An 11900-nucleotide genomic window follows, 5' to 3' on the forward strand; every position below is an offset into this window, starting at 1 on the left:
TAAATATTTATATATAATCAACAAAAACTATAAGATACGTAAACATAGATTTATCCTAGGCAGTTATTAGCATGGTATGTCCAGAGGGAGAAGGAAAGGGTGAGGTTGGTTGGGGGGGAAGGGGAGAGGGAAAAGGGGGGGGGGGTAGGGATTAAGGAGGGGGTGGGAGAATGAGAGACAGTGATGGTTGAGGAGATCCTTCAGCGGTAGGCTTCTCCTCAGTCTGTTTCTTTCCGCGCGCGGGATTGCACGCGGAGCTCATCTCTCCTCAGAAATGAAGAAACAAGGACGTCCCTCTAGCTTCAAACCTTGCCCGTGCGGCAGAATCATGTCCGTCACAGACGGACATGATTTATGCTACCGCTGCCTTGGCCCTCACCACATCCAGGCCGACTGTGAAAAATGCAGCAGGATGTCTCAGAGGGCCCGATGGCAGAGAGCACAGAGAATTCAGGATCTTCAAAGGGCGGTAAGTGGCTCCTATGCTCCCCCCTCAGAATCTCATTCCTCACCAGGGCCAATTAAAATATCTGCACCAGAGGCGAGAAGAGAATCCTCCCTAGACGCCAAGCTCTCCAGGCCTTGAGAATTGATGGGGAAAAAGGACGGATTCGGCCGTAGCGTCGCACCTAATGGGAAGCAGTTCCCAGGGATCTGGGCCGCATCGATCAGATTCGACGCATCAGTCGCATCGATCGAAGCACCACCCGAGGCCGACTCATGCTTCGGCGAAGCGGACGCACGCGTCTGCGACGCTGGAGCACATACCGAAGCCGACGCACCATGTGCCGAAGCCGACGCAACAGGCGCTGACGACGTAGCAAGAATCGACGCCAATGCAATTTGCTTCGACCTCGAGTGAATCAAGGCACACTCAACCAGCGCCGAGGGGAATACAACCGACACCGATGCAATCGATGCATCATTCGATGCCTGCGACGCCAAAATCGACTCTACAACCGCATATGTCGACGCATAAGCGTAAGAAGAGTCTTTCATCCAGACATACAACCTCTCTGGAATCAACGCCGCAACTAAAACGGCACAAGTCACACCGCTCAAGGGAACATGGCCCCCCTAAACAACATAGGGGCCATGGTCATACTAAAAGTCCAAGGTCAGGAAGAGATAATTCAGAATCCTCTTCATCACCTCATGCCAGGACCTCCAGACATTCCACTACATCGGACAGGGATGTGGTCAGTATTTCATCTTCTAGACCATATTCTTCCACGTCTTCACGCTCATCGATAAACAGTAACGTACGTCCGAGACAGGAGGAGGCCAAAATCTTGTCAGCTGCCGATAACCCACAGGAGAAAAATGGTCAACTTCCAGGACCCAATACATCACCACTACCGCCTGATGCACATGGCACCCCAGGCCTACCTGCGGTGGACCCAAAGCCGAGAATGCCTCCATCAACAAAGCAGGCTTTTTCTCATTTATCTGAAGCTCTATCAGGCTTTTTCGACTCGCTTCAATCTTCCTTTCATTTACCGGATCCATCCTCACCTAGCTCTCCAGAACCACAAGGTCAGCAAGAGCATCCGACACAATATTATTATTTGTGCCTTATTGTAAACCGTTATGATGGTCCCTAACTTAATGACGGTATAGAAAAGTTTTTAAATCAATAAATAAATAAACCAGAACCTTTACCAAAACCATTGGGACATGACACACCAGCTCCCGAACATCCATCACCAGGATCTTCTCCTTCGTCGCACTCAACAATCTCTTCATCAACAGGTTACCCTTCGGATCCCCCAGATCAACCACAGGAGTCTTATTCACCTCCTGAGGATCTATCGTAACCTAAGTTCTTAGACAAACTTGGCAACATACTTCATCTAGAAGTGCAAAAGTTACCTGATCCAAGATCGGAAACACTTGGCCTACTAAAAATCTTTGAAACTCCGGGGGACCCAACATCACTACCCCCTCAGGAGGTGCTCACACAGTACTCAAAAAGTCATGGGAAACTCCACATATCTTGTCAGCGGTGTCCAGAAAGACCGATCTCAAATTCAGAATGCCAAAAGCATCTTATTATACGATGCCACAACTTCCACACACATCCATAGTGGTGGAATCTGCGATGCAATGCTCAAACAAATTGAAGTCTCACACCTCCTATCCTCCTGGGAAAGATAATCGTACCCTAGATGAATTTGGCAGAAAAATTTACCAAAATTCCATGCTAACAGCACGAATATTTACACACCAATTCTATATGGTCCAATACATGTACGAATGTATTCAGGCAACTAAAGGTCTACTCTCTTCCACAGCACAGCCAATTCCTCAACCCATACAGGACATGGAGGAATGTTCCACACATCTCCGAGCGGTATATGAGGAATTTGAAACCTCATCGAGAGCTTCCGCTACAGGACTGTCAGCTCGACAGTTAGCCTGGCTTAGAGCTAGTGCTATTAGGGAAGACCTTTATGACAAGTTGGCGAATTTGTCCTGTACAGGGGACAACCTCTTCGGAGAAAGATTCCAGATGAGTGTTGCCCAACTGAAGGAGCAGGCAGCAGCAGTACAATCGTTAACCACACCATTGCCATTTTCCTCTTCACGCCGATACTTTGGCAACAATTTCCGTCAACCATTTGCTAGACGGCCTTATCATTAGTTTCAACCTTATCGGCAACCATCCTATCCTCTATATCAAAGACAGCAAACGGCTCAACAACCAACGCAAAATAGAAGAGGTAAACCGAGGGTCCAACGACAACAAGCACAACAGCCGGCGGCCCCTATAAAATCTACACAGTCTTTTTGAATCCTCAGCCACCACTACTACAACAAGCACCCCCGGGCAGACTTCAACAATGTCTGAGGGCGTGGGAATCAATCACTTCAGACCAGTGGGTACTAGAGATAATAAAGCAAGGTTATCAACTCCAATTCACCACAAAACCCCTTCTCCCTCATTTACAACACCAGTTGATACAAAAGAATCATCCTCAACTTGGTCAGGAGGTCTCTCTACTTCTCCAACAACAAGCAATCCGAGTTGTTCCATGCACAATCCTGAACTCAGGATTTTACTCCCCTTATTTCCTCATTCCAAAGAAATCGGGAGGGTTTCGTCCAATCCTGGATCTCCGGGACTTAAACAAGTATCTGGTCAAGGAGAAGTTCAAAATGGTGTCCCTAAAGTCCATTCTTCCTCTGCTACAACCAAACAATTGGATGTGCTCAATAGACTTGAAGGATGCCTATACACATATTCCCATCCACTCATCCTCGTGAAATTACCTCTGCTTTCAATACAAGCAGAAACATTACCAATGCAAAGTTCTCCCCTTTGGACTCTTGGCGGCGCCCAGAGTCTTTACCAAGTGTATGGTAGTAGTGGTGGCTCACTTACGTCAGAAAGGGATGACAATCTTTCCTTATCTGGACGACTGGCTCATAGCGTCGACCCCACAAGTGTTGATACAACACCTTCAACAGTTGATAGAGTGCCTGAATAATCTAGGATTACTAATCAATTATCAAAAATCCAACCTGCAACCCACTCAAATTCTTCAATTCATTGGAGCTCGACTAGACACCATATCTCACAGAGCATTCCTACCTGGACAGGAAACTCGAAATGCGTCGCCTCCTTTTCACTCTTCTTCACACACACAAACTGACGGCACGTCAAATATTATTTATTTATTTTATTTATTTTAAGGCTTTTATATACTGACTTTCTTGATACAGATCAAATCAACTCGGTTTACATCGAACTAAGCAGAACTAAGCAGAACTAAGCAGAACTAATATCATATATTATATCTTCGTATAGATTATCTCCTGTATATAATTTTCCCATTTAATATGTTAAATAAGGTTCTACTCTTTGAATGTTAAAGATAGTTATAAGATATTTGTATGTATTACGTTGTTATCCTGTAAACCGGAGTGAAGGCAAAACGCTATACTTCGGTATATAAAAAAACCCCAAATAAATAAATAAATAAAATAAACTATAACCAACAATTCAACAAGAGACATTTAGAAGGAGCATAAAAGTTACATTATAACAAGGTTGCCTTAACTGGGAGAAGGAAAAAAAGAGGGGGCGAAACGAAAGATAAATTATTATATACGATAATATATGGAAGGGCGATACTACTATTAATGGTATTGGGTCATATGGCAGCAGCCATTTTCACGGTGCCGAATACCAGACTTCATATGCGACTTCTACAATGGGGGCTGAAGAGACAATGGAATCAATATTCACAACCATTGAACACCCGCCTACTCCTCACTGCAAAGATGGCACAGGACATAAGTTGGTGGCTCAACAAATCTACCCTCTCCATTGTTTAACCCACCGCCTCACAATGCAGTTCTAACCACAGATGCATCTTGCAAGGGTTGGGGAGCCCACCTAGACCTTCTAGAAACGCAAGGTCTATGGTCCCTGGCCGAACAACACTTGCAGATCAACCTATTGGAGCTTCGGGTGATCAGAAATGCCCTTCAAGCGTTCCACACCCACCTATGAGGTCGCAGGGTGATGGTCTACACAGACAACCAAGTGGCAATGTTTTACATAAACAAGCAAGGAGGGTCCGGTTCATGGTCCCTTTGTCAGGAAGCCCTTATGATCTTCCAATTAGCACAGCAACATTCCATTCATCTGCAAGCAACATACTTACCAGGAATTGCGAATTCCAGAGCGGATAGATTAAGTCAGGTATTTTATCCTCACGAATGGACATTGAACACAGAGATAGTTCAAAATCTTTTTCAATCGTGGGGTACTCCAACAATAGATCTCTTTGCAACAGAGGAGAATGCTCAACTTCCTCGTTTCTGCTCACTGTGGCCAACTCCAAACAGAATAGCACAAGATGCATTCCTACTTCCGTGGCACGAACGCCTGATGTACGCTTTCCCTCCGATACCGCTCATCATAAGGACTATTTAAAAGTGTATAACGGGCCCAGACAACCATGGTACACTTATCTGCTTCGCCTATCCATAACAGACCCGATTCGTCTACCGAATCGACCAGATCTACTAATCCAACAACAGGGTATGCTTCTACACCCACTTCACGACTCTCTTCACTTGAGGGTGTGGAGATTGAGCGGCTCTTGCTAGAAGAGCAAGGCATTTCGACAACAGCCCAACAAGTATTGCTGGAATCTCGGAAACAATTATGGATTCAAATGGAAACATTATACCAATTGGTGTACATCTAACAACATCTCCCAATTGGATTGTACCCTGGAGCTGCTTCTGGACTACCTGTATACTTTATATGCTTCGGGACTTGCAGTCACCTCGATTCAAGTTCATCTGAGTGCAATTGCAGCTTACCATAGGCCATACTGAAATCAACCTATCTCCACTCACCCATTGGTGTCTCGTTTTATCAAAGGACTCACGCACCTTCGTCCACCCATTACTAAACCACCAGTGCCATGGAATCTAAGCGTAGTATTAGAACAACTTATGTTACCACCATTTGAACCCATGGACTCTGCTCACATCAAATACCTAACATGGAAGGTAGTATTCTTAACAGCAGTTTCTTCTGCAAGAAGGGTCAGTGAATCGCAAGCCTTAGTTCACTACGCTCCATATCTACAATTTTTTCACCAAGCAGTTCTTCGGACTCACCCAACTTTCCTGCCAAAAGTAGTATCGCCCTTCCATTTAAACCAAACAATAGAATTACCAACATTCTTTCCCAAGCCTCATTCTAACAACAGGGAACGACTGCTGCATACGCTAGACTGCAAAAGAGCATTAGCATATTACAAACAAAGAACACATTCTGATCAACGGGCTTCTCAACTCTTTGTCTCCTTTAACCCTAACTTGCCAGGTTTACCAGAAACCAAACGAACAATATCTAGCTGGATAGCACAAATATAACCTTTTGCTATGCTAAACAAGGTAAAACTCTACCGAAGTTTCCAAATGCTCATCAAGTACGAGCTATATCAACATCCATAGCACATCTTCGAAATGTCTCTCCTATAGACATATGTAAAGTGGCTACCTGGTCGTCTCAGGAAGCAAACCGGTAACCGATCCAATGTGACGAACAACAGAAGAATGAAAGGATGGATCGGTGAAAATGGACTTTTATTGGAACTTGCCCGACTCTGGCCGAGTTTCGCTCTGCCGAGCTGCCTCAGGGGCTGTGGCACATAAATATAAACAATTAAAAATGCACACAAACATAAATATTTGTATAAACATATGACTTATGATATAAAACATATTCAAAAAAATATATTAAAAGAATATATTAAATAGTAAAAACACTTAAACATGGAGACAGTGCTTGTTTTGTGTGCATAAGATGATGATGTTACATAAAAAGTTACGTATTTGAGAGTACAGATACTGTGGCTGAAACATCAATTAAAAAGCGGAGTGGAAACAAGTCTTACAAAGGACATGGTCTATAATGATTGTTGCACAATGCACTTCATCAAACAGCATATGGCTGATACATGCAAAATTTGTAACAAACAATAAAATATATTATTGAGGAGGTCAATGTGTATAATTAATAAGAAAAATAAAAAAAATATATAAAAAATATGTAAAGATGGCAAACTAAATCTTGTACCTTGTTGAGCCAGAAACTTGGCTCTATATACTTGTGCTGATTTCCTAGGATGAAGGAATATGAGTGAACACACCGAATCCGGGCTTGTCACTTGTAATTCATCAATCACTTGTGTGAACAGTATTGAAGCAATTCTTATGGAACAAAAATTCTTAATTACCTTAGTTATCAAGAATAGGTATAAATAAAAAATGAACACATGCATTCGTCAGACTACAAATCTGAATGACTTCATTCTGAAATTGATACTGACATCTTGTATCATTATTATTAAGCTGTTATATGTCTTTCAACTGATCACAAATCAATAAGGAGTTAACGGTAAAAAAGATGAATGAATAGTGAACCTTACTGCATGTGAATGCAAGCAATAATTTTTAAATTTTTAATTTTTACAGTGTGTTAAATCTTGATCCGGTAGATACCAGGAACAAATCAAAGATGAAGTTAAAAGCAATACAATAATAAATTTCGCTACAAAATGAACAAATGAATAAAAACAGCTTCGATACAATAGTGCTCCCTAGAACATAAATAGCTAAAATCCACTTCGATACAATGCTAACAATACTTCTTATCAACAGTATGTAGAAAATTCAAAACGAATGATATGCGGGGAGACGTGTGCCAAAGCAATGTAATAATGAAAATGATGCGCTGGACAATAGTTAAATTCCTAATATATAAAAGTGCATAAGTCAAACAGCATATTGTGGCTGTCCGCGAATATGCATCCATCGGAAGCTGTGTCACAATGAATACCGAACAAAAATGATGGAATCACTAACTGTTAAATCTAATGTATAAAAGTGCTAAAGTGGGGCAGCATGCAGATAATATCCAAGCGCAAGAAACTATGTCATATTAAGTATGCGCTTAAGCAGACAAAAGTATATATAAGAATGAAATCGCTAGCTATTGAAACTAAAAAGAACACAATCACTAATATTTTACCTTTGTTGAACTTGCACCGGTCACATACTGCTCTGACAAACACTGCAAGAACCAGTTAGTACCTGTATTGGACCTTTATTTTTCCCGCTTCTCACTCGAAATCACGCGAGAATAGACACATGTGTGGACTGATTGGCTCATAGACATTGTGGATAATGAGAGACTTAACTAGACCGGTGTGTAAAAAAATGGATTAATCAATACTGATCTAATCTGTGCAGTAATGCAAAAGTGGTGACAAGAGGAGAAAATATAATGAACAAATGTCTGCGGTTGACTCATATTCCTTCATTTGTACAACTGCTGAAAAGCGGATGTACGGTCAAAAAGTAAACACAAATACTTTAAAACACTGCATCTTTAAAAAGGAGTAAATTAGTGTGAACATGTATAAAATCAAACATTCTTAAAAACTGCATCATTTTTTGGGGAACCAAGTAAAAAATATGAATTAAAATTTAAAGGGTGGAGGGAAAGAGAGGAAGGAGGGGTAGGGGGGGGGAAGGAAGGGGAGAGGGGGAGGAAGGGGGGAAGGGGAAAGGGGGGTGGGGGGGGTGCTAGAGGGATAGGGAAAATGGAGGGAGGGGGGGGGGGGAAGGGGAAAAGGGGAAGGGGGGTGGACACCAAAGGGGGGGGGAGGGGGAAGGGGGCAGGGTGTTAAAGGGAATTGGAAGGACAAGGGAGTGGGAGGGGGGAGCAGAAAGGGAAAGCGCAACAAAAAATGCATGTGGACCTAAATATAATTATGAAACACCATATTCCAAAATAAAAACAACAAAAAATCAAACAAAAAACATATAGAATAAATTATATATGCCATATATTGATTGCAAGAGAGGATATGATCCATGTGAAATAAGGGTCTATAGGTATACACTGAGATCTGTTCACCATTGAGACCCCATGGGAGAAAGGGTCTTAAATCAAAAATAAATTGTTGTTCTAATCTTAGTAACAAATTATCAAAGTCACCCCCCCTCCAATTCTTTAACGGCTGTTTGATGACACAGAATCTGAAGTCTGTAAAACTATGGCCCATCTCTATCGCATGTGCGACCAATGGTTTACCCTCGCATTTTCTATTAATAGCACTCTTATGCTCTATGATTCTTCTACTGAACTGTCTTCCAGTTTTTCCTACGTATATTTTCTCACATGGACACTTTGCTATATAAATCACGCCTACGCTTTTGCAATTAGTATGACTGCCGAGCTTGAAAATTCTACCAGTGTTGGGAATGAGTATCGATCGTGTTTTAGATTAACTGGACATACGCTGCACTTCCCACAGGGTCCATGTCCTGTCTGATCGTGCTAATGTTTTTAATAGATGGTAAAGCTGAAGGAGAAATATATTCTTTTATGTTTTTATCGCGTTTATTTGCAATCATGACTTCTTTTCCTTTAAATTGTGGGAGAGACTGTACGATCGTACCAATGTTCTTAATGATTTTAATAATGTCATGTGAGAGTCCTGTGAAGGTAAGGGGGCAAATAATCTTCTCATTCTTAGTAACTTTCTTTTTTGGTTGCAACAAACCAGAGCGTTCCTGTGTTTCAGCCCTTGTCAAGCAACTTTCCACACAAGTTTTCGGATAACCCCTTTCTCTGAACCTATTCTTCATTTCAGAAGACCTAATCTTGAATGTCTTGTCATCAGTGCACAATCTTCTAAGGCGGAGGAATTGGCTGTAAGGCAAATTGCGTATTAAGGATTTATTGTGACAGCTGTCATATGCGAGGAGTTTATTCATATCTGTGGGCTTACGGTATATGTCCGTCATGAACCCTGTTGGAGTATTCATAATTAGAATATCTAGAAACGCAATTCTCTGCCTATTGAAATCCATCTTAAATTTAAGATTACTATCCAACCTATTTATTCCAATTCTTGAATTCCAACAGAGACTCCTCACTACCTTTCCATACAAGGAACACGTCGTCGATATAACCGTTTCCCACAGTAGGATGTTTCCACTGTATTTGCAATTGGTGAGATATAATTCCTCGAATTTGGCTACATAAAGATTTGCTATTGATGGGGCCATAGCTGACCCCATCGCCACCCCTTTAATTTGAACATAAAATTTCTTGTCAAAAGTGAAAAAGTTTTTTGTGAGTGCTATTGTTGCTAATTCTAAAATCAGCTGGGTCGGTATCCTAGTCTGTGTGTCTCTTCCATAAATTGTTTCTTCAATGATGTTTATAGCCTTGTCTTGAGGGATGTTGGTGTAAAGTGAGTCTACATCCATAGTTGCCAAAAAAGTATCTGTACTATCTACTGTCAAGTCCATGAGGATGTTAATCATATGAGTGGAATCTCTTACTGCACAGATTAGATCAGTAAGATTAATCCATTTTTTTTTTTTTTTTTTTTTTTTTATACACACCGGTCTAGTTAAGTCTCTCATTATCCACAATGTCTATGAGCCAATCAGTCCACACATGTGTCTATTCTCGCGTGATTTCGAGTGAGAAGCGGGAAAAATAAAGGTCCAATACAGGTACTAACTGGTTCTTGCAGTGTTTGTCAGAGCAGTATGTGACCGGTGCAAGTTCAACAAAGGTAAAATATTAGTGATTGTGTTCTTTTTAGTTTCAATAGCTAGCGATTTCATTCTTATATATATTTTTGTCTGCTTAAGCGCATACTTAATATGACATAGTTTCTTGCGCTTGGATATTATCTGCATGCTGCCCCACTTTAGCACTTTTATACATTAGATTTAACAGTTAGTGATTCCATCATTTTTGTTCGGTATTCATTGTGACACAGCTTCCGATGGATGCATATTCGCGGACAGCCACAATATGCTGTTTGACTTATGCACTTTTATATATTAGGAATTTAACTATTGTCCAGCGCATCATTTTCATTATTACATTGCTTTGGCACACGTCTCCCCGCATATCATTCGTTTTGAATTTTCTACATACTGTTGATAAGAAGTATTGTTAGCATTGTATCGAAGTGGATTTTAGCTATTTATGTTCTAGGGAGCACTATTGTATCGAAGCTGTTTTTATTCATTTGTTCATTTTGTAGCGAAATTTATTATTGTATTGCTTTTAACTTCATCTTTGATTTGTTCCTGGTATCTACCGGATCAAGATTTAACACACTGTAAAAATTAAAAATTTAAAAATTATTGCTTGCATTACATGCAGTAAGGTTCACTATTCATTCATTTTTTTACCGTTAACTCCTTATCGATTTGTGATCAGTTGAAAGACATATAACAGCTTAATAATAATGATACAAGATGTCAGTATCAATTTCAGAATGAAGTCATTCAGATTTGTAGTCTGACGAATGCATGTGTTCATTTTTTTATTTATACCTATTCTTGATAACTAAGGTAATTAAGAATTTTTGTTCCATAAGAATTGCTTCAATACTGTTCACACAAGTGATTGATGAATTACAAGTGACAAGCCCGGATTCGGTGTGTTCACTCATATTCCTTCATCCTAGGAAATCAGCACAAGTATATAGAGCCAAGTTTCTGGCTCAACAAGGTACAAGATTTAGTTTGCCATCTTTACAATTTTTTATATATTTTTTTATTTTTCTTATTAATTATACACATTGACCTCCTCAATAATATATTTATTGTTTGTTACAAATTTTGCATGTATCAGCCATATGCTGTTTGATGAAGTGCATTGTGCAACAATCATTATAGACCATGTCCTTTGTAAGACTTGTTTCCACTCCGCTTTTTAATTGATGTTTCAGCCACAGTATCTGTACTCTCAAATACGTAACTTTTTATGTAACATCATCATCTTATGCACACAAAACAAGCACTGTCTCCATGTTTAAGTGTTTTTACTATTTAATATATTCTTTTAATATATTTTTTTGAATATGTTTTATATCATAAGTCATATGTTTATACAAATATTTATGTTTGTGTGCATTTTTAATTGTTTATATTTATGTGCCACAGCCCCTGAGGCAGCTCGGCAGAGCGAAACTCGGCCAGAGTCGGGCAAGTTCCAATAAAAGTCCATTTTACCGATCCATCCTTTCATTCTTCTGTTGAGGTTGGGTCCCGCCACCAAGGCCTAGGCCCGAAGCCAGGGCCTGGTCCAAGGCTGAGTCATGTCACTGAAGCCCAGGCCTAGATCTAGGCCCAACACTAAGGCCTACCTTGAGACCTAATCCCATTGCCGAGGCCCAAGGCTGACAGTAGGGCCTGGCCTGAGGCCTGCTCCCATTGCAAAGGCTTAGGCCACATATAAAGAGCTATAGAAATACATTTGAGCCTGAGTGATTTTTCCAAAATTTTAACTAAAAATCTATAAATATTTGTGTATTAATTCTATTAAGTGT

The 11900-nt window shown here is 40.6% G+C and overlaps 2 long non-coding RNA genes across 2 annotated transcripts; one reads left to right on the plus strand and one right to left on the minus strand.

Moving 5' to 3' along the window:
- Positions 1–6117: 6117 nt before the first annotated feature.
- On the minus strand, positions 6118–7669 carry LOC115079806. Its single transcript, XR_003853386.1, has 3 exons — positions 7562–7669; positions 6608–6741; positions 6118–6170 (listed from the first exon to the last, which is right to left on the minus strand). It is a non-coding gene; the product is annotated as an uncharacterized LOC115079806 (long non-coding RNA).
- Positions 7670–10080: 2411 nt separating this feature from the next.
- On the plus strand, positions 10081–11567 carry LOC115079810. The gene is made up of 3 exons (XR_003853387.1): positions 10081–10127; positions 10947–11080; positions 11515–11567. It is a non-coding gene; the product is annotated as an uncharacterized LOC115079810 (long non-coding RNA).
- The last annotated feature ends 333 nt before the right edge of the window (positions 11568–11900 follow it).

The sequence above is a fragment of the Rhinatrema bivittatum genome, chromosome 1 (assembly GCF_901001135.1).
Source record: "Rhinatrema bivittatum chromosome 1, aRhiBiv1.1, whole genome shotgun sequence".
Lineage (NCBI taxonomy): Eukaryota > Metazoa > Chordata > Amphibia > Gymnophiona > Rhinatrematidae > Rhinatrema > Rhinatrema bivittatum.